The sequence below is a fragment of the Puma concolor genome, chromosome B4 (assembly GCF_028749965.1).
Source record: "Puma concolor isolate L17-30 chromosome B4, mPumCon1.1.hap2, whole genome shotgun sequence".
NCBI lineage: Eukaryota > Metazoa > Chordata > Mammalia > Carnivora > Felidae > Puma > Puma concolor.
Genome location: NC_141673.1, coordinates 96630099 through 96653885, shown reverse-complemented (window position 1 = coordinate 96653885; position 23787 = coordinate 96630099). Strand labels below are relative to the sequence as shown.

Here is a 23787-nt window from a genome sequence, read left to right as displayed (position 1 = left end):
CCTTGATCTCTGCCTCTGAAATCCTTGATTACCAAAGTCAGTAAGCAGCCGGTTGGCTTGGGAGGGGCCCTCCGAGGCTATGGCAAGATAGAAGGATGACAGTACAGCTCATCATAAACATATTTATCAGGCAAACTTCAGGAAAAACTGGTTGCTCAAGCTCGCCACCTCAAGAAAAATAGTTTTGTATAAAGCTTGACATGATGTGAACTAGATGTACACAAGTTTATTCCATTGCCACACTCATTTTGGGAGCTCTCTGTGGGTCTCTTCACACAAAAAGATTTTTTTTTTTTCCTGGAGATAATTCAAACTGTGAAGTTAATCAGAGAAATGGATTATCTGTTTTCATCAAGCCTATAAATCTTTTCCATGGTCATTACCTGAAAATGTAGGAATTCAAGTTTAGAACTTGAAAGTCATAGTCATATACTAATAAAATAATAGAGCTGTATGGGACTTGGAAGCCATCTAATCCAGCCCTTAATTTTGCAGATGAGGAAACCGAAGATTTTCATTACTAAGGCATGCAGCCTAAGATTACACTCATTTCTTTATTTTATTTTATTATTTGTTTGTTTGTTTTTGAGAGAGAGAGAGCAAGTAAGGGAGAGGGGCAGAGAGAGAGAGAGAGAGAGAGACAAAGAGAATCTTAAGTAGGTGCCATGCTCAGCACGGAGCCCAACATGGGGCTTGGTCACATGACCCTAGGATCGACCCAAGCCAAAATCAAGAGTCAGATGCTTAACCAACTGAGCCATCCAGATGCCCCTATACTCATTTCTTTTTAAGCCAAAATTGCACTGTTGGCTCCATTTTCCATATAAACACTCCTCAGCTAGATTTTTCCCACCCCAGGTTTATACCATAAATTTTCTAAAATTTTGTTCAGGAGTTTACATTTTCCTTTTCCATTCCTTTTTTTTTTTTTTTTAATAGTTTTAACTCCATATTTCAGTCTATGGTTTGAATTCTGATTCCGTCTTGAGTTTCCTAAGGGTGTTTTGGAAAGGGGAGGATCATTTGCTAATACACACTTTGTAGTGTGCTTGGTGTCATATTTAATAGCTCAATTGTTATAAATAAAGCTCTATAAAAAGCACTCAATTTGGAGGATCTTTTAGATCCTCAAGGAAGGTGGATAATTTTTCTCCCTTGTTACACGAAAGAGCTTTAGAATGAGCCTTTCCTCCACAGGGCAAAAGAATATTCTCACAGCTAGTATTTTATGGGGAACAGCTATGCCTGGGGTAATGTAGAGAAGGGCCACCCTCTCAAGTCCGGAGTAAAGGAATCTTTTTTATGTCCATTTTGATGTATCATTTAGTGATTTATATTCCATTAGCCATGAAATCTGGAGGAGGCAAGAAATTTAGGAATACGGAGGAACAAGGTTTTCCTAATCTCTTTTGTACTCAAAAGGATTACCTGTTGTATGCAAAAGGAGAATTAACTTGAGAAAATACTATGATTAGTTAATATATTATAAATAGCCAGCAACCTAAGAATTACCCTGACTTCTTCCTCTCCTTCATCCCCCATCTCTGATAATAAGAATGGCTAATACTTAACAGGCACTTGCTATGTGCCAGATGTTGTGCTAAGTACTTTATAAGCCTGATTAATTTAGTTCTCACAGCAGTTATCATGATTTAATAGATGAGAAGACTGGTACTTTGATGAGATTGAATTATTCACTTGAACTCACATATTTAGAAATGATACGACCAGGTTCATACCCAGGTTGTTGTGACTCTGGAGCCTCAAAGCTTATCCACCATAAGTTTGGTCCAGGTTCTCCGGGAGAGCATCAAACTATGATATAGGTTGGACCCTTATGAATCATGGAAGAAGCGAAGGAAGGAAGGAAGGAAGGAAGGAAGGAAGGAAGGATGGAAGGAAAGAAGGAAGGAAGGAAGGAAGGAAGGAAGGAAGGAAGGGAGGGAGGGAAGGAGGGAGGGAGGGAGGGAGGGAGGGAGGGAGGGAGGGAGGGAGGGAGGAAGGGGACAGGGAGGGAGGAAGGGAGGAGGGAGAGAAGTATAGAAGATTGGTTGAGTGGAAAAATCTTAGAAGATTGGTTGAGTGGAAGATTGGTTGAGTGGAAATTGGTTGAGTGGAAAAAACTGCAGTGCAGCTCTGTGAAAGTTCAGCAAAGCTGATGGAACATTTGGAGCTAAAACTGCTTATCAGACAAGCCCCACATCTCCCAGGAACGGGCCTGCCTTAGTATCCCTCCAGTACTCAGTAATAAAGCAGCCTGCTAGAAGCATGACCTAAGCAAGAAGCAGTGATGGGCTTCAGACCACAGAAGCTGGGCTTATCAATCAATTGTGATTCTTTCTGAGGTACAGTTTCATTGCTGCCTTATTATGTTACTATGTTACACTAACAGTTCAAGCAAATCTGCTGATTTTGTCCTCAACAGATACCTCTACCTACTTTCCTAGTTCAAGCCTATGTCATTGCTTACCTAGACAATTACAATAATGCTTTAAATTATTTCCCTACTTCCAATCTCGATTCCCTTAAAACGTTTTCCTGCAAGGCTACCAGGATGATCTTTCCAGTACATAAATCCAACTATGTCAAAACCCAGTTTAAGAAGCTAGGTAGAGACTTAATCTTAGAATAGGTGTGATGATCCTCTAACATATAAATGGCAAAAATCCCACCAGCTTTCATTAATTAGGCTAATTTCAAAATTGTCTTGTATTTTTTTGGTAAGGTCATCATTACGATATTTATATGGGGGCTATTCCAGTTACCATATATCATTCATCTGTTTAAAAACCTTCAGTCAGTCAAGCATCTGACTCTTGATTTCAGCTCAAGTCATGATCTCATGGTCCGTGAGGTCAAGCCCCACATCAGACTCTGTGCTGACAGTGTGGAGCCTGCTTGGGATTCTCTCTCTCCCTCTCTCTCTGCCTCTCTTCCTGCTCACATGCTCTCTCTCAAAATAAATAAATAAACATTAAAAACCCTTCAAACATTTGTAAGATAAAACCCAAGTTTTTGATCATGGCATACCAGGACCCTTGGGACCTAAGTACCCCTTACTTCTCCAACATCATTCCAACCATATCTTACCAGGGATTCATTGCTCCAAAAATAAAGTACTGAAGTATTTGTAGTTCCTGCTATACTGTATTGCATGTCTATGCCTTTCTTTATATTCTTCCCTCCATTTGGGATGCTAGTCTCTCTTCTTCCTCTCCCTTCCTTTTGTGCTTAGTTGAATCCCATTCAAGATTTGGCTCAGCTGCCATCTTCTTGGGGAAGCTTTCTATGAGCCATACACACCCCAACTCAAAGATCAGTTACTTCAGCTTCTGGCCCAATTCAGGAATTCTATCTAAGGAATCCAGGCAGAAGGCAATCAGAGGGAGAGCTCATGACTTCACAAGGCAACTGGCTTTGGCCTGTCCTCATGGTCGTGTGAAACAGTCAAAGCTACTTCTTACTCTGTTTCATGAGGGAATCTATCTGTTCCTGTTTCCCCAGCTCTTGTGTGGATAATGGTTACAATAGTACCCACCTGAAACTTCAAGATGAATGGGAGTTAGAAGTTGGAAGCCTAATGAAGAAATTCTCTTGGCCAATCCTGTAGAGGTAATATCTAGCTTTGAACTTCCAGATTTTGTTAGGGGAGAGGGAAGAGGGGTGGTGGAAACGATGATGAGGAAAGACAAAGGTTGCCAAGAAGCTATTTGTCATTTCCTTCAGGTTGTAATTTCCGAACTTTCTGGTTTTGCATTTCTGAACCTCCTAAGTGTAACTCAGAGCTGTTTCAAGAGACCTTCAGAATGTCTGTGGACTTCAAGAGGGAGGATGTAGCCTATAAACCACATAAGGGTTACAGTTTGGCCACAGTGACTGCAGTTTCTGAGATTTCAGATGGTGCCTTTGTGCTTTTTAGTAAAGCTGTCTTCTACCAAGGCTAAAAATCTGCATCTCTAACTAAATACACAGATGGAAGATACCTGGTATGGAGAAGATAGTGAACAAAAGCTGATTCTGGGACCCTATACTTACTGGGATTGTGGGGTAAGAAACATGAGGAACATGAGCTTTCTTTTTTTTTTTTTTAAGTTTCTATTTATTTTTGAGAGAGAGAGAGAGAGACTGAATGTGAGCAGGGGAAGGGCAGAGAGAGAGACACAGAATCTGAAGTAGGCTCCAGTCTCTGAGCTGTCAGCACAGAGCCCAACTGTCAGCACAGAGCCGAAGTCAGATGCTTAACCTACTGAGCCACCCAGGCTCCCCAAGAACGTGAGCTTTTTTTATCCACATTCTAGCACAGATCTAGAGTTTCCAATTTTCAGTAGGCACTGCCTGCTTTCATGAATTTCAAAGGGTTCAGTATGGTGGTGGAATAAGCACTGGGATATCATCCAGGACTTTCAGCCAAAAGTTTATTTACACAAGAAGAAATTATAATACATACTGTCAAATCAGAAAAATAGATATGAATCAATGTTGTTTATACTGCAATATTGGAAATGAAAACAACATAAAAATCACATGGGCTATAAGGAATCATTAAATTATGGGGGTGCCTGGGTAGCTCAGTCGGTTAAGCATCCGACTTCAGCTCAGGTCATGATCTCACGGTTCGTGGATTTGAGCCCCACCTTGGGCTCTGTGCTGGCAGCTCAGAGCCTAGAGCCTGCTTTGGATTCTGTGTCTCCCTCTTTCTCTGCCCCTTCCCTGCTTGCTCTTTCTCTCTCTATCTCTGTCAAAAATAAATAAAAATTAAAAAAAAATTTTTTTAAAGAATCATTAAATTATCTCACCATCCATTGTTACTCAGCACAAACATATCATACAATTACGTTTCTTATTGGCATTTGAGTACAGATCATCTGGAAGTATAAACATGAAAATAAAGTGATGAAAGGGAATTAGTTCTGTTAGAATTTTTAAATTTTAATTTCATTTAGCTTTTTAAGACTTTATTTTTCCAGAGCAGTTTTAGGCTTATGACAAAACTGAGAGGAAGGTACAGAGAATTCCCATATACCCCTACCTCTCACACATGCATAGCCTCTCCCATTGTCATCACTCACCAGAAGAGTACATCTTTAAAGAAAATGTTTATTTATTAAAAAAAAAAATCCGTACCCTACAGTATATTAAAAAAAAATGTTTATCTATTTTGAGAGAACAAGTGAGCAGGAGAGAAGCAGAGAGAGAGAGAGAGAGAGAGAATCTTAAGCAGGCTCTGCACTGTTAGTACAGAGCTCAAAGTAGGATTTGATCCCACGATCCTGGGATCACAACCTGAGCCGAAATCAAGTCAGATGCTTAACTGACGGAGCCACCCAGGCACCCCCAGGATAGTACTTTTTTTTTTTTTTTTACCAAGGAACAACCTACTTGACACATCATAATCACCCAATTGCCATACTTTACTTTAGGGTTCACTCTTGGTATTGTAGTCTATGAGTTTTGACAAATGTATAATGACATATATCATTATAACATCACACAGGGTATTTGCACTGCCTTAGCCATTAGATTTTTTCAATGTACTATAAAGCTACACTAATTAAAATAGTTGATATAGTGCTGAAATAGACAGATCAATGGAAAGAGGTAGACGGTCTGGAAATGGATCCAAGTGCAAACAAAATAAGTTTATGATAAGAGAAGCATTCCAATAAATAGGAAAAATATTCAATAAATGGTGTTGGGATAAGTGGTTCATTTTTTAGGAAAAATAAAAGTAGATCTGTACTTTTCTCTGAACATCAAAAATAAATCCCAGGTGGACAAAAGACATATAAAAATGAAATCATAATAGTACTAGAATAAAACAGTGAATTTTTTAAATAATCTTGTCATGGAGAAGACTTTTTCTAAGTATGACATAAAATCCAGGAGTCATAAAGAAAAGATTAACAAATATGACTACTTAAAAATGGAACCTTCTGAATAAGAAAAAAAACAATCAACGAAGTCAACAATCTGGGCAAAAAAAAAAAGGTTAATACATATAATATCAGTGTAATTCCTTTAGTATATAGACAGCTTTCAGAAATCTATAAGAAAAAGAGCAACCACCCATAGAAGAATGAGCAAAAACATGAACTGGTCATCAGAAAAAGAAATATGAATGCCCCACCACACACACACAAAGAATAGCTAACCTCACTGCTAATTCAATACATGCAAATTAAAATAGCACCAAGATACCATTTTTAATGTATCAAATTAGCAAAGCTTTAAAAGTTTGATAAAACGCATTGTCTGGCAAGTAGGGAGACATGTACGACTGGTAGAAGATTATATTTTGTTATCCTTTTGGAAGAAAACTTGGCAACATCTGCCAAAATTCAAGTGCACATATACTTGACCTAGAGACTCCTCTTCTAGAAATCTGTCCTACGGAAAAGTTCACACAAGAACAGAAAGATCTATATTTAAAGTTGCATATTTCTGCATTGTTTAACTAGTAAAAATAGAAACTAGAACAAAAAGTAAATTCTGAAAGGAAAGAAAACAGTGCTGAAGGAAGAAGATAGTGTCTCACACACAGTGATAAGGAATAATATCCAATACATGTTATTAATTGAAATATGCACAACAGTGTGTTTTATGTAACTCTATTTGTGGGGCACCATCTGTGGTTCAGTCAGTTAAGTGGCTGACTCTTGATTTTGGCTCAGGTCATGATCTCACAATGGTGAGATGGAACTCCACATTGGGCTCTGTGCTGACATCATGGAATCTGCTTGGGATTCTCTCTCTCCTTCTCTCTCTGCCCCATCTCCCACTCACTCTCTTTCTCTCAAGATAAATAAAACTGTTTTTAAATGTTAAAAAAAAATTAATGTTTATTTTTGAGAGAGAGAGAGAGACAGAGTGCAAATGGGGGAGGGGCAGAGAATGAGGGAAACACAGAATCCAAAGCAGGCTCCAGGCTCTGAACTGTTAGAGCAGAGCCTCACGCAGGGCTCGAACCCACAAACCACAAGATCATGACCTGAGCCGAAGTCAGATGCTTAACTGACTGAGCCACCCAGGTGCCCCAAAAGGTTTTAAATTAAAACCAAAAGGTTTTTTAAATTAAAAAAAAAAAAGTTTCTCTCCCTCTCCCTCTGCCCCTCTCCCACTCACTCGTGTACGCATGTGCACATATGCACACGTTTTCTCTCTCTCTCAAGTAAAAAGAAATTCCATTTGTATTAAAATGAAAGGGAGATACCTATACTTTTTGTAGTGCGTAGAAACTTTCTGGAAAGATATACAGTGGTTAACTCTGGCGAGTGAGAGAGATGGAGTAGAGGTTTTCACCATTGACCTTATAACTTTATTGCTTGAATGTTTTATCAGGAGCACATGCTACTTTTGCAATAGAAAGCTAACTTTTTTTTTACTTTTACAAATGAAAAAGAGAAATTCCATCTGGTTAAGGAAAATTTGTGTAGAGAACATTGAGTTTTCTTTTATTTTGTCACCTTTCTTTAATATATTTTCAACTCGAATGAATAAATGGAAGATTCTAAATTCAGTCCCTCTAATCTATCACTGTCTCCATCTGCTCATCCGTCACTTGTTGGTAGGACATGTTATAGGCATGGCGTGGGGAACTGAAGAGCATTGATAATGTTTAATCCGTCTTCTATATGGTCATTATAGGTATCATCCACCTTGCAAAATGGACATAGTTCAGTAAAGCTGGGAGTAAAAGGCTTCTCTGGAGTGAATTCCATGACTTACTAACATTTTCAAACTTTCTGTCCTTTCCCAGAGATATAACGTTAAGTTGAATTACAATTCTGGGTGACAGAGGGGTTAAAGTAATCTCTGGAACATACATTTGGCATGGTCGTGTAGCTGCAATGGAGACATCCCAACACTTCTTTGTCACCTGTTGCTTGTGCATGATAGAGCCTATCGAGTCAGGCGGTTTGGCTTACGGCTCTGCTAATACTACTCACATCTGACCAAGAGTGAGAGACTTATGTCAGACTCTTCATTCGGTCATCACATAGTAAGAGTATAGGCCAGGCCGTTATACTCGAATATTAAATTCCATATGCCATATACCACACCGTCATATAGCATATACTACGAGTATGGCATGACATAGTATAAAAAATGTTTTAAAATAAATAAAAAGTACTAAGGAGGTGTCAATTGCATGTGGAAGAGCCACGTCCCCCCAGATTTAATTATTACCCTCCTGCTTAAACTCTTTTTTTAAGTTTATTTATATTTGAGAGAGAGAGCGCAAGTGTGAGCGGGGGAGGGGAGGAGAGACAGATGGTGAGAGAATCCCGATCTGCGCTGTCAGCACAGAGCCCAAGGCAAGGCTCCATCTCACTAACCTCGAGATCATGACCTGAGCCGAAATGAAGAATCAGATGCTTCACTAACTGAGCCACCCAGGCGCCTCTCTCCTGCTTAAACTCTGGAGTGCTTCCCATACACCCTCAAATTAAGTCCCCCCTCTTGACATTCTCTCCCGTCTACTTCTTTGGCCCTAGCTCTTTTTTTTTTTTTTTTTTCCAGCTTTTGTTTATTTTTGAGGGACACAGAGAGAGACAGAGCACGTGCAGGGGAGGGGCAGAGAGAGAGGTGGACGCAGAATCTGAAGCAGGCTCCAGACTGTCAGCACAGAGCCTGACTCCGTGCGGGAACCCACAAACTGCGAGATCATGACCTGAGCGGAAGTCAGATGCTTAATCGATTGAGCCACCCAGGTGCCCCTTTGGCCCTTGCTCTCGACACTACTCTTCCCATTTCCTGAGATGCCTGAATTACAAGGTAACCAAACTGTTTGCAGTCCCCCATTGTTATTTCACACCAGTATGCCTTTGCCAATGTTTCTTTGCTTGCCTGCTTGAAAAACGTGTACCCACCCTTTGAGACCTGGCTCAGAAATCAGCCCTTTCAGCAAAGACTTCCCCTAGGTCCTCTTTATATTTTATATATACCTTTTTTATTACACTTAATGCGCTGTCATGCACTTATTCATTTACATACTTTAGAGAAGTATGCAAATGAACCCCCATTTAGTGTGTAAGCTTCTAGAGGGCAGATCTTTGTGTATCTAGCTTTTGGCACAATGCCTGGTGAGAAGGAGCTGCCCAGTACATTTCTAAATGAGTGGATGGATTAAAAAATGAATTAATCATACTCCAACTGAAGGATTTCTTGGTAGCATGACACTTCTTAATAGTATAGTGACAAATCTGATAAAGTCACATCTCTCTTGGATTCTGTCTTATCTCTACCTCAACCCCAGTGGAACAGGCACCACCGAAGTCATTATAGTGACGTTCTTGTAACAATTGCTTGCGTGTCAACTGTTTGCGGGTGCAGTCTTGCATAGGGAAAGGTTAGCTTAAAAACACAAGTCACCAAGTATATATCATTTTAATCTTGACAGTGTACTTTTAAGCAGATGCCCAAGTTTTTCTTCCCTCACATAACTAGCATCTCTCCAAACAAGCTTAGATAGCAACCTGTTTTCTTTGGCAAATTGATTAATGGGGACATTACTCATATGCCTGGCTGTATGACATGTCCAATAACATTGTCATTTTGTTTATGGGGTGTTGGGTAAAAATATCCAGGAATTCACCTCCAGTGGAGTGACCACCTGTTTACTGGAAACATTAAACAGGGAAATCTGGGGAGGCAGCTCCCTTGAAGAATGCCGAGGGGGCTCTAATTCCATCACCAGCCAGCCTCCTCCCCCACAACAAACTAACTGCCTCCTCCAAGCTTAGCAGTAGCACCTGTGGAAATAAGAGAAGCGCCGTGCTGGGTACCTTACTTAGCACTTTGGTTGGCTGGGAACTGAGCTGCCCTGCAGGCACCTGGGCAAACTGCTCAGGGACCTCTTCCCAAGCCTGAAGGATGGCAGAGCTGGGGGAGCGGCCAAGTGTGCTGCGTCCGTGGCAAGGAGAGAAGTGTTCTTGATTTAGGAGTGAAACAAGGGAGGAAAGTGTGAATGAGAGAAGACATTGGAAATGGGGAGGAAACACAGCTATAGGGCAGAACACTGGGCCAGCGATCCCTACTTCCTCCTTTCCTGAGGGATCCTACAGTGTAGGTGGGAGAGGGGGAGGGAGGAGAGGGGTTACCATGAAGAGAAGGTGTGATCTTGTCCTCTGGAAGCCATGGCCAGGTTCAAGGGAGCAGGCATGTATTTGCACCTCACCTGAAGCCGCCAGAACTGACCAGGTCAACAGACAAATTCCATGCTGAGTGGGAAAAGAGGCTATCTAAGGGAAACAGAAAGCCTGAAGTTTTCTAGACAAAACAGACTGGAGAAAATCTTACAGGATTAGGGAAAGGATAACCCTCTTCCAGAACCTGCTGTCTGAAAACACAAAAGGGCAAAAACAACACAGCACAAGAGCCATGTGGAAGAGGGGAGAGGGCCAAGCACAGAGGGGAGAGGGTAAGAGTCCAGGCTGACAATTGAGGTACAAACATGCAGCAAAAGATCAACGTTACTTGCACAATCCCTAGCTGCATGTGCGTCAGCCAGCACAAGGCCATCTTGAACTGGCACCAGGACAACTCAAAAAGCATATTTGAGGGGCGCCTGGCTGGGTCAGTTGCAAGAGCTTGCGACTCTTGATCTTGGGGTCATGAGTTTGAGCCCCATGTTGGGTGCAGAGATTACTTAAAAAAAAAATTTTTTTAATAAAAAAAAAAAAGGCAGCTTATTTGAGGAAGGCAGCATTACTTAAGACAAAACGATTTTCTATCCTAGTTTAGAAAGCTATCTAGAGGCCACAGCTTAGATGTAAAGCAAATCATATAAAATTCACAATGACATGTATGTACTCCTGGTAAAAAGTGGGAGGAGGGTGTTGTTACTTTTGTGTTTCGAGTTTCATAAAGGCACCAGGAGGGTCAGGAGAGGCTCTACCACCAAATTCTTAAGACTTTTACATTCCTAAAATGAAGAATGAGAATTATGAAACAAGAATAGTTGTATGAACTCTCAGTTCTGATAATCCTACCTGGTTGGAGACACAAGGTGGCTGTCTAAAGATCTAATTTAAGGGGAAAAACTGAAAGGGCGCATGGGTGGCTCAGTCAGTTAAGCATCTGACTTCAGCTCAGGTCATGATCTCCTGGTCTGTGAGTTCAAGCTCTGCGTCGGGCTCTGTGCTAACAGCTCAGAGCCTGGAGCCTGCTTGATATTCTGTATCTCCTTCTCTCTCTGCTGTCCGCCCCCCCCCCCCCAAATAAATAAATAAACATTAAAAAAATTTAAAGGGGAAAAATAGCTTAATATTTGCATTGAAAATATATAGATGCCTATGCAAAGTTCCTATAGATCACCCAGCTATGTGGTTATGTGCCCTAAAAGTTCCAGTAGAAGGCCCCAGAAAATATAGGGCAGAATCAAGTCCAGAACAGAAATAAAAACAGAATAACTATTTCAATCAGATTAAAACACAAACAAACAAACGAGAACAATTTTGGTTCCTCCACACATCCACACACAGGGGATGTTATTGATGTCTTGATGTCCTGAAGAAGAGGTGATGGCATCAGAAACTGTTCTGAAAAGGCCACTGCAAAACTCTACAGGACTCGGGCACGGGGAAAGACTTTTTAAAACAGTATGTTTCATCTTGGATAGGTGAAGACTGAGAAATAGCATAGTGTGAATCTGTAAAAATCATAAACAGTGAGGGTAGAATCAACATAGACTTATTTACAATACAAGGATCAAAGGGTGTCCTTTGCACCTTGATTGAGATAAATTTAGAATACTTATTTTAAAGTTTGTTTATTTAAGTAATCTCTACACCCAATGTGGGACTCAAACTCACGACCCTGAGATCAAGAGTTGCATGCTCTTCGGACTGAGCCAGCCAGGCACCTCTGGATACACATTTTATTTTTTTAATTTTTAAGATACTTTTTAGGGGCACCTGGGTGGCTCAGTCTATTGGGCGTCCGACTTCGGCTCAGGTTATGATCTCACAGTCCGTGAGTTCAAGCCCTGCGTCGGGCTCTGGGCTGACAGCTCAGAGCCTGGAGCCTGCTTCGGATTCTGTGTCTCCCTCTCTCTCTGCTCCTCCCCTGTTCATGCTCTGTCTCTGTCTCAAAAATAAGTAAAAACATTAAAAACATTAAAAAAATAAATAAAATGCTTTTTAAATGTTTATTTATTTATTTTGAGAGAGAGAGAGAGAGAGAGAGAGAGAGAGGCAGAGAGAGAAGGAGAGACAGAATCCCAAGCAGGCTCTGCACTGTCAGCACGGAGCCCAACACAGCCTCAAACCCATGAACTGTGAGATTCTGACCTGAGCCCAAATCAAGAGTCAGACACTTAACTGACTGAGCCACCCAGGTGTCTCTGGAATGTACTTTTTAAAAGGACTATCTCACATAGCATGGAAAGAAATCTTTTACTGATTTGGACACTTTTACAAATGACAGAGACCGAAATGGCTACCCAGCAGAACTCTGCTGTCTAACTGTGAAGGATAACCTTAGCTAGAACAAACATGCCATTCTCCCAAAGGACTGCTGTTGGTGGGAGAAATACTGTTAGCACAATTGGTTGGATTCCATGTGGTAAGACTTTCATTCTTATCAGATAATATCCGCACAGACCTTTTTGGAAACTGTCAGGTGACACTACCACTACTAGTATTATATGTTATCACACAAAATGTTAGGGGCTATGCCGTTCAGGTAACATTGTCTTGACCCAAGAAATTGACATTAGCCACCTTCAGACTGAAATGTTTTTGGAAACAACTCTAGGTATAAGCAAAAAAAGTTTAAAGCTATATCCTGGAATGGAAGTCTTACACAGATGAGAGAACCCTTAAAATCAAAGGAATTGAAAATATGCTTTACAAAAATTCTTAATCTAAATATGTAAATGATCAAAAAATAAATGAAAATCTATGATACCAAACAGAAAACTCAAAATATCCATAATATTAAAAGATAATACCAGAAAGAAAGAATCAAAAGTATTTACATCTATAGGCACCTGGGTGGCTCAGTCGGTTGAGCGTCTGACTTTGGCTCAGGTCATGATCTCAAGGTTCGTGAGTTCAAGCCCCGCATTAGGCCCTGTGCTGACAGCTCAGAGCCTGGAGCCTGCTTTGGATTCTGTGTCTCCCTCTCTCTCTCAGCTCTTCCCCTGCTAATGCTCTGTCTCTCATTCTCTCAAAAATAAATAAACATAAAAATTTTTTTAAAAAAAGTATTTACATCTAGCAACAGATAGCATCTAAGCAGATGCATAAAACATTGTTAACACTTACATTGTCATAAATATTGTTTGTGCCTTTTTGAAAATATCTTTAGGGTCATAAGTAGGTCTGATAGGATCCCAATAGTAAATTTCAGGTTGCGTTTTGTTTTTTATTTTTCTTAGAAATGGAGAAGAGGGGCGCCTGGGTGGCTCTGTCGGTTAAGCGTCCAACTTCGGCTCAGGTCATGATCTCATGGTCCGTGAGTTCGAGCCCCGCGTTGGGCTCTGTGCTGACCACTCAGAGCCTGGAGCCTGTTTCGGATTCTGTGTCTCCCTCTCTCTCTGCCCCTCCCCTGTTCATGCTCTGTCTCTCTCTGTCTCAAAAATAAATAAACGTTAAAAAAAATTAAAAAAAAAAAAGAAATGGAGAAGATTGGGGCGCCTGGGTGGCTCAGTCAATTAAGCATCCAACTCTTGATTTTGGCTCAAGTCATGATCTCATGGTTCTTGAGTTCAAACCCCATGTCAGCCTCTGCGCTGACAGTGTGGGGGCTGTTTGGGACTCTCTCTCTCTCTCTCCTTCTCTCTCTTCCCTCCCCTTCTTCTCAAAATAAATAGATAAACTTAAAAAAAAAAAGAAATGGCGAAGATTGAAGCAAAATTTGGTGCAGTTAAGGCTATTCATAAAACAAGAGGTAGTTCCCCAGCTGCTCTCCTGGAATCTCCAGGTATCAAAGCCATGCTTCCTCCTGGATAACCCAGGAGTCATTGTTCCTTAAGAACGCAAGATCCAGGGGCGCCTGGGTGGCGCAGTCGGTTAAGCGTCCGACTTCAGCCAGGTCACGATCTCGCGGTCTGTGAGTTCGAGCCCCGCGTCAGGCTCTGGGCTGATGGCTCAGAGCCTGGAGCCTGTTTCCGATTCTGTGTCTCCCTCTCTCTCTGCCCCTCCCCCGTTCATGCTCTGTCTCTCTCTATCCCAAAAATAAATAAACATTGAAAAAAAAATTAAAAAAAAAAAAAAGAAGAAAGAACGCAAGATCCAGAAAAGGAGCCCTGTCAAATTTCCATTCAGCAAACAACTCTAGGTTTACCAAAGCTTATGCCGGAAACAATAACGTCAAAAATGAACTTTGATGGAAGAAAGCTGTTAAAAAAAAAAAAAAAAAGGCATTGCGCTTTCAATGCAGGTTGAGTTTTTTTATTTACTCCATTACATGTGTCATGGTAAGTTTACACTTCTACGGGTCTGAGTCAATAGAGTAAAATGTGCCTGTCTTATGTGTGTCTGTTGGGTAAGCCCTCAGGAGAATTGTGAAAGAAGGTACCTTGGTCAGTTCTTCATTCTTTATCGCTCTCCTATCTCCACTGCCCTAACCCTCATTAGCCATTTGCTGCTTTTTAAATGCTCAAACCCGTGCCATGGCAATCAGATCTACCCAGCTCTCTTCCCCTCTTACGACACCTATCCTTCAAAAGCACATATTCCTCTTTTCCCCCACACCTCAATCCCATGTGAAACTAATCTTTAGGCAGCAAATAAGAGGGAAAATAAAGAGGTACATTCACACTAAAGTGTAAGGGACTAATAGTGATGCTTAGCAAGCCATCTCTTACAAAGAGCAGTTCAGCTTTAAACAGTTGCTTGCTGGCCAAATAATTATCATATTTCTTCAAATAAGGACACACTTGATTCTTTCCTGCTGGGTAAGGTATACTTTTGGCTTAGGAATAGCAACGGTATTTAAGTAGAAATGGAGGGTAGGACATATTAAGAAAAGCTGTTGTTTTGAGAGAAGTTCTCTATGTTGGTGAAGGGGAAGAGGTAAGGGAAAGTTTGAACATGGAAGGTTTTGGTTCCGTGAGCTCCGATTTCTCTTCCTTATTTTTATGCTGATTAGGCCTTTTTTTCCTTCCTTTTCAGCAGACTGTTTTAGTCCTTCTTGGCCTTATTTATTTATTTTGCTCCTGCTGACAAGCTGCAGGCTGAATTATGCACTCACTCTTAAAATGTTCCTTTAGGTTCTTGCCTCTGAGCTTTCTAGCCAATGTGAAGAGTAAATAGGTACTGTGCTGTATGCAAATGTAGACATATTTGTCTGTGTAGGCCAAAGGAGGGGAGGCATTTTGCAAAATGCCTTAAGAACAGAAACCAACTTCTGAGTTGGAATACTTTATAGCCTCATGAAAATAAGCTCAACTTTTCAGAAGCAAAAAGTACAGAGGAATACTTATCTATAAAATAAATTGGAAAAAAACCACACACAAAACAAAACATGACTAATACTTCGGCAGTGAGTTCACCTCAAGCATTTCATGAATTTCACATGACCCACCCACTTTTTCTCTGTACCTCTGAAGATTACCATATCAGCAGCAATAATACTCTGTTGTTCAAGTGCCAGATTTACATATCAACGTAGCCATGGCATTCCTGAATGTAGAATATTGTACTGTTCCCGTTGTTTGTGGTTTCTATAATAAGGTTAATTTTTGTTCCCTTGCCCTCCTCACTTAATCTCATGCCACCCCCTACCTCTCTTCAATCAGTGGTTTGTTTTTTCCTTTGAATGAATAGTGATCCTCCTGTCCTCTCTCAGCCCGTGTCATAATTGGAGCTACCCACAAATTCACTGTACAACCACGCTGCATTTTAAAATCTTTATCATTCAGCCACAGATGATCAACTCTTTGAAAAGACAAGCGAGGGACAGAGAAGTCACAATGGGTCACTTCTGGGCTGACTCTGGGATACCTTCTTCCCCACACGTATGGTGTGTGTTAAGGTGGGTCAGAAGTTACCATGGTAGATTTCATGGCCACCTTCGTTTCTTTCTTGATAGCCTTTGTTTTTAATTATTGCTATTTCTAAATTTTTTTTTTCAACGTTTATTTATTTTTGGGACAGAGAGAGACAGAGCATGAACGGGGGAGGGGCAGAGAGAGAGGGAGACACAGAATCGGAAACAGGCTCCAGGCTCTGAGCCATCAGCCCAGAGCCCGACGCGGGGCTCGAACTCACGGAGTGCGAGATCGTGACCTGGCTGAAGTCGGACGCTTAACCGACTGCGCCACCCAGGCACCCCTAATTATTGCTATTTCTAGATTGGAGATGGGTCCAGCAAAAATCGCCATGCCAGAACTGAATCAAACAATTTTCATTCCCAATGAAACTTTGGAAAGGGCTGGATAATTTTTAAATTCTTAGACTCGTGTGTCAAACTTAGTGGGAAGCCAGCTGGAGCCTAACAAGTTATTTTAATGAGCTTCCTTTCTCTCTGATGTTCCCCAGGGGATATGTGCCAAGCAGACCCATGTGGCTCAGGGAGTAACTTGATCGTCTTGGCTCTGTTTAGACACCTGTGCTCTTTTAGCCTAGTGGTAAGGGGAACAGGGGAGAGAGAGATGAGGGCATGGAAGGCATGCACACTTAGTGGCAGTGGGTGTGTGCCATGCTGCTTAGGAACTCACTGCAAGAAACTCCACAGCAGCAGAGGCTTGATGCATCATAGGCCAACAGTGCCTCTATGTGGGGTGTCTGGGAGTATATGAAATGTGCTTGTGTGTGTGTTGGGGAGGGAGGAGTGTGGAGGGGAGGGAAGAGAAAATTATATGCATTTTTAGAAGGAATTGCATGCCTCAGAAGTTCCTTCTGAGAAGGCAAGATAGGAAGAAAAGATTGAAAACCACGAATACAAAGCAGGCCCAGCACCCTGAGAAAAGATTCTTCCTCTAAGCTTCGTTCTGCTCCTTCAAAAATAAAAAAATGCATTTGCTGTGTTCACTTTACTTTTTTCGGGGATCAGTCTGACGCTCGGGGCTCCCTACCCCCTCCGAACAATTGAGCACATGGATATTAAACTTGGTCTGTATGATTTTCACTGGATGCCTTGTTTGGTGATTGTTCAGAGTCCCTTATACGTGTGAATTTCTCCTTCTTGGATTATAAAGTCCTTGAGGATTTATACTTATAAAAACTAATACTCTCTTGTTCTCCCTCCCCTCTTCATTACCAATGCTGGGTACTTTCAGCAAATGTTTAACATATGACTACACAATACTTCTCCTTGAGAATTTCTTTCCTTTACAAAGTCTTATTTTATGATGTGATTAAGATTTATTTTTATAAATTAAATTTAAAAAAATTAAAGTAGTTCCACACCTTCTAAAGTGAGCCTATTTATAATTCTTAAACTTAAATTTCTACTTTAATTGTATAATATTTCAAATGTACAGAAATATAAAGACAAAAATACAACACACACTCCACTTCCAGAGTTAACACATTTGCTTCATCTCTTTAAAAGTTAAATATAGGGGCGCCTGGGTGGCTCAGTCGGTTGAGCGTCCGACTTCAGCTCAGAAGTCATGATCTTGCCATGCATGAGTTTGAGCCCCACAATCGGGCTCACTGCTATAAGCCTGTCAGCTCAACCCGCTTCAGATCCTCTGTCCCCCTCTCTCTGCCCCTCCCCCACTTGTTTCTCCCCAAAATAAACATTTTTTTTTAAAAGTTAAATATAGGGGCGCCTGGGTGGCGCAGTCGGTTAAGTGTCCGACTTCAGCCAGGCCACGATCTCGCGGTCCGTGGGTTCGTGCCCCGCGTCGGGCTCTGGGCTGATGGCTAAGAGCCTGGAGCCTGTTTCCGATTCTGTGTCTCCCTCTCTCTCTGCCCCTCCCCCGTTCATGCTCTGTCTCTCTCTGTCCCAAAAATAAATAAACGTTGAAAAAAAAAAAAATTTTAAATAAATAAATAAATAAATAAATAAATAAATAAATAAATAAAAGTTAAATATACAACTAACCACTCCCCATCCCAAAGCCTTCCCTCCCCCTTCCTAGAGAAAAATCACTCTCCTGAAGCTGGTGTAAAGACTTTCCTGTATGTTTATAGATTTCCACTGCATGGTTCAAAAGGTCCTAGTCTTCCTTCCTGAGGGGCTGGCAATGGGATCTGCAAACCGCTCATACACAGCCTCTCTGTAAGGACAGGGTGGATAAGTGCCATTACAGAGGACTGGACGCACTTTTGTCAGCCAGGATGCAGGAAGAGAGAGTGGTGGAGGATTAACCCAGGGAAAAGCAGTTTCACCTCAAAGAAGAGGACTTAGTGACAAGGGCAGAGCTAGGGAAGCAGAACTGAGGCCAGGCTGGGCACAGTAGAAGGAAGCTAGAAAGGGGTAGAAAGCAGCCCCTGGAGCAGAACAGAAGGGGTATTAGGTGAGGCAGAGGAGGAGAGCCTGTATGAGCACAGACTTTTGCTCCCATGATCATCAGAAAGGAAGTGGCTAGATGTCTCTGAGACCTCCAGGAATGCAGCTTGGGGGTTACAGGTGCACCTCTGGGGGGCCCTACTGGTGAAACCCCAGCATGACAGACCCATTACCAACGGCATGACCTGGCTCCGTGGCTTTTATTTGGAGGAACTGACCTGCTTTAGTTCCTCTGAAGCGTTATATAGATCAGTCAGAGATGACTCAACTTTCCTGTTACAGGCATACCTCAGAGATAGTGTGGGTTCAGTTCTCAGACCACTACAATAAAGCGAGTCAAATGAATTTGTTGGGCTCCCAGTGCTTGTGAAAGTTATGTTTACACTATATTGCAGTCTATGAAGTGTGCAATAACATGGGGTCTAAAAAAAAGTGTACATACCTTAATGAAAAGGTACTTTATTACTAAAAAATGCTAACCATCATCTGAGCTTTCAAGCAAGTTGTAATCACTAATCACATTGCCATGACAAACATAATAATAAGGAAAAAGCTTGAAATATTATGAGAGGTACTAAAATGTGACACAGAGACACAAAGGGAGAAAGTGCTGTGGGGAAAATGGCATCAACAGAGTTGCTCAAGGAGCATTGCCACAAACATTCAATTTGTAAAAAGCGCACTAAAATGAAGTGCAGTAAAACAAGGGATGCCTATATTATTCTTCCTCAATTTGGAGTTAAAAAATAAAACAGGGGTGCCTTGGTGGCTCCATCGGTTGAGCGTCCCATGACCCCAGCTCAGGTCATGATCTTGCAGTATGAGTTTGAGCCCCATGTCAGACTCTGCATGGACAGGGTGGAGTCGGCTTGGGATTCTTGCTCCCTCTCTGCCCCTCCCCACCTCTGCACACGCTTTCTCTCTCTCAATAAACTTAAAAAAAGGAAGATAAAATAGAAGTCACTCAGTTAAATTTGATTTTCAGATAAACAATAAATACTTTTTTTAAAGTAAAAGTGTGTCTTAAATATTTTATGGGACATACTTATACTAAAAAGGTGCTTGTTTATCCTAAAATCAAGTGTGAATGTTCTGTATATTTATTGCTAAATCTAGGAACTCTACCTCAGTTGAATTTTGGGATTTAAGGGTCTTTGAAAAGGACTCGGTCAATGAGTTCTCCAGAATAACGTTAATGAACGTTAATGAATTTGTGAAGTTCTCAATGGTTTAAGCTAAAACAACAAAAAGCTCACTAACTTTATTAAATCAGAAGGATACAAAGGCATTCTTATTTTTTGATGGTTTTATTGAGATATAACTCACATACTTTAAAATTAACTCATTTAAGGGGCACCTGGGTGGCTCAGTCGGTTAAGCAGCCAACTTCCGCTCAGGTCATGATCTCGCGGTATGGGAGTTCGAGCCCCGCGTCGGGCTCTGCGCTGACAGCTCAGAGCCTGGAGCCTGTTTCAGATTCTGTGTCTCTCTGACCCTCCCCTGTTCATGCTCTGTCTCTCCCTGTCTCAAAAATAAATAAAACGTTAAAAAAAAAAAATTTCACTCATTTAAAATGTACAGTTCAGTGGGGGTTTTTTTGTTTGTTCTGTTTTGTTTTGTTTTTTAAGTAAGCTCTATGCCCAACATGGGGCTTGAACTGAAGCCCCTGAGATCAGATGTAGCATGCTCCACGGACTGAGTCAGCCAAGGGCACCACAATTCATTGGTTTTTAGTATACTCACAGAGTTGTGCAGACATCACCAAATCAATTTTAGAACATTTTCTTTCCGGCGTCCCTGGGTGGCTCAGTCAGTTAAGCATCCAACTCGATTTCGGCTCAGGTCATTATCTCACAGTTCATTGTGTCAGGCTCTGCGCTGAGAGCGCAGGGCCTTTGGATTCTTTCTCTCCTCTGTCTCTACCCCTCCCCTGCTCTCTCTCTCTCACTCTGAAAATAAATAAATAAACAAAACAAAAAAAGAACATTTTCTTTTTTTAAAAAAGATTTTATTTTTAAGCAATCTCTACAACCAACATGGGGCTCAAACTCAGAACCTGGTATCAAGAGTCCCATGCTCTACCAACCAAGCCAGCCAGGCACCCTTAATTTTAGAACATTGCCATCACCTCAAAAAAGAAAACCAGTGCCCATTAACAATCTCCCCCATACATGCCCCCACCTCCCTGCTGTTCCTAACCCTGGCCGGTCAACTGCTTGGTTTGTTTTCTTTAATGTACCTACTTAGACCTTCCATTAGAAATGGAATCTACAATATGTAGGCTTTCACTTAGCCTATTTTCAAGGCTCATGCACACTGCAGCATGTATCAGTCGTTCATTCCTTTTTATGGTCTTCTAACATTCCTTTGAACATATATACCACAGTCAGTTGTCCTGTCCATTCATACAATGATGGGACATTTGGGTGGTTTCCACTTGTTCGCTATTATGAATAATACTTGTAGGATACAACATTGGTGTACACGTTTTCACGCAGAGGTATGTTTTCATTTGTCTGGACTTGTTGGCCATATGGTAACTCTATGTCTAATATTATGAGGAACTGCAAATTGTTTCCCAAAGCAACAATTTTTTGTTTTTGTTTCAATAAAGAACCTTGAGGGTTTCCTCGGTATCCCTAAAGAGGGCCCGCTCCCAATGCTCCTCCTTCAGGGGCGCCTCTGCAGGGCCTCAAACTCGCGCCACCGGCGCCCACAGCTCTGAAGTCCAAAAGAGCACACTGTTGGAAACGTAGTCTGATCTCCTGGCTAGCCCCTCCTCCGCCGCGTTCAGAAGCAAGAGGAAAACAGACGCCTTGCTGAGGCTATGTGGACATTGTAGTTTTCTTCCTAGTCAGCCTTGCAGACGGTGCGTTAGGGAAAACTACAATCCCCAGAATGCCGCCGACTACGGCAACTGACGAGGCCATTCCGCGTGCAGTACTCCCGCCCACCCTCCCGTCCGGGCGGCTCTCCAGGGAGTCTGTAAACACACCCAGAGACTGTCATGGAGGGGGAGGAGGAGGCGGCGGCGGCAAAGGGAGGCGTTTTGGGCCGCCTCCAGGGTCCGCTCTGTCATTCCTGAACTGGTCCCTCGTCCCCGTGACTGTGGCCTCAGGGAAGCGAACTGTTAGGCGAGAGGAGGAGACAGTCAGAACCATATCCCCTTCTTCCCCCGGGGCGGGGGCCGGGCCCGGCCAGGCCGGCTGAGCCGGGAGAGGGGAGGGGGAGGGAGCGCCTGGCCAGGCCGGCCTGTCCGCCGAGATGGATGACAGTAAGGTAAGTCCTGTGGTTTGCACGCGCAGCTGCTGCCGCCGCCGCCGCCGCCGCCGCCTGCTTGTCGCTAAGTGCTAGACTCGCCGCTGAACCTCAGCTTGGTAGCCTCGCCAACACCCGGGAAACACCTGCCTTAGACATCCCTGCGCCTCCAGTTGTTACCCCCTGTACCCAGCCAGAAATTCAGGCAACAGGGGGCTGTGTTTTTCCAGAAAGGGCCTTCTCCTCTGGAAATTTTTCACTCCCCGGACAAGCCTGTTTGTCAGCTTTTCCAGGTAGCGCAAACCCTAGTCCTTGACTTGCCTAGCGAGATAAGTGAAGAAACTACCGTGTTTTCTCTTTTTGCCTTCCCCGGCCCTCTCCCACACTTTCTCCGGTGTGGAGACCTTAATTAGGGCACCCTGAACCAGCCCTATTCCCCTTGAAGGTTCCCCTTTCTTCTCTCAGGCTCCCTTACTCAATGCCCCATTCATATAATCAGTTCACTCCCCCTATGAGCTATTTTCCTGTGGTTGGTTGGAACACTCTGCGAAGCTCCTGTTGCTATTCGTCCAGAATCTAACCTCCTCTAGAAAGCCTTCTCTAGGAAAAGTAGTGAATTCCTTCTTGGTAATGTATCTTAATATTCCACTTCCATCCGTCTTTTGCCATTAAAAAAAAAAAAATCACTTATCCCTATGATTCTAGCAGGCATTATTCATAATTGGGTAATTCACATAGTTTATGTATACCCTGTCTTTCTGTCTATCCACATTAGTGTTGTCCAGTTTTATTTCATGAAGATATAGGGATGGTCAGCTCATTACTCATCAGCTTACTGATGTTCTGGCATGTTTAAGAAATTGGACTTTTTTTTTTTTTTTTTTAAGGACTCAGACTGCTAGACTTTGCCAGTCTTTGAAGTAGAAGTTACTCCTTCTCTTTGCCTTTCAGAGGTCCTACTTTCCACAGGCTCTGGCATACTGCTCATGCTAGCTTTTTCCTTTGTTTGGGTGCTCTTGTCCCCCTCCACTTAACCAGTAACACTTTGCTGCGGTCACATTTTTGTTTCACCCGTCCTTAGAATGAAAACACTTCTCGCTTCTCAGTGCTGTTTGTGTTAGTCTACATTATCGCCTCTTCCCGTTCTTGCAGAAGGCTCTGAGAAAAGTGATAAATGAAGGGAAAGCCCACTGCAGTACTCTGAAATTGAGACTCACCTAGAGAAACAGTTTGCTTGTGAAGTAGCAAACCCTAATAGGAAGTGATATTTCCAAGACAGAAAGAGGGAGTTCTGAAAGTTTTCCAGGAACATTAGAAAATGATTTTCCATAAAAGTCTTGCTAGCTTGACTGTTCAGTATTGATTTTGAAAGTAAATCTGAATACCGTATCCCTTCTCTTTTGTAGAAAATAATGTTACAGCTATTTAAGGATGCTAAAATAACATTGTTCTTTAATTTCCTTAATTTGAGGCTCTCACAGTATATTCTACATAATTTTTAGTTTACTTTTCAGACCTTTGAAACATTTGATAACTTTCTCAAAGTCGTTGGTAATCTCAAATTAAGTCCCAAGAAAAATACATTGGATTTTGAGTTATTTGACTTGCCTATAAAATCACATAGGAGTTATTTCTAAAACTAGCAAACTGTGGTGGAGGGTATAAAATTGTATTGTTTTCCCTAAAAGCGTGAAGTTAAATTTGGGGGGTAGACTATCCATAATTTATTTCCTATAGGGTTCACAGGGAAGCAAAACGAACTCAGTTCTCATTCTTTTTAATTGATTGTTTTTATGAGAGTATTTAGAAACCAGCAGTTTCTTAAATCTTTAATGATCATGCAGAAGGAAATCCCTTCAGAGGTCTCTGGATGGATAGTGCCTCTGTAAATACACTACTTTCACTTTGAGTACATATCGTAGTTGTGGATGAGTAATATTTAAATGCCATGTACAGCAAGACTGGACCGCTCTTCCAGCAGTCAGGCAGTATGAAACAGCCCTTAAACAAGTCTTTGGCAGCTCCCAGGCCTGCCTTTCTCTGTGCTCTAGTTGTTACAGTCCTGCAAAATTGTATTTTCCTCCTAGCATATACATGTACTTACACACAAAACACATTTCC

The 23787-nt window shown here is 41.9% G+C and overlaps 1 protein-coding gene across 1 annotated transcript in view; it reads left to right on the top strand.

Moving 5' to 3' along the window:
• CREBL2 (cAMP responsive element binding protein like 2) overlaps positions 1 to 23787 on the top strand; it is a 67387-nt gene that overhangs the window by 18218 nt on the left and 25382 nt on the right. The gene's annotated exons all lie outside the window — the stretch shown is intronic.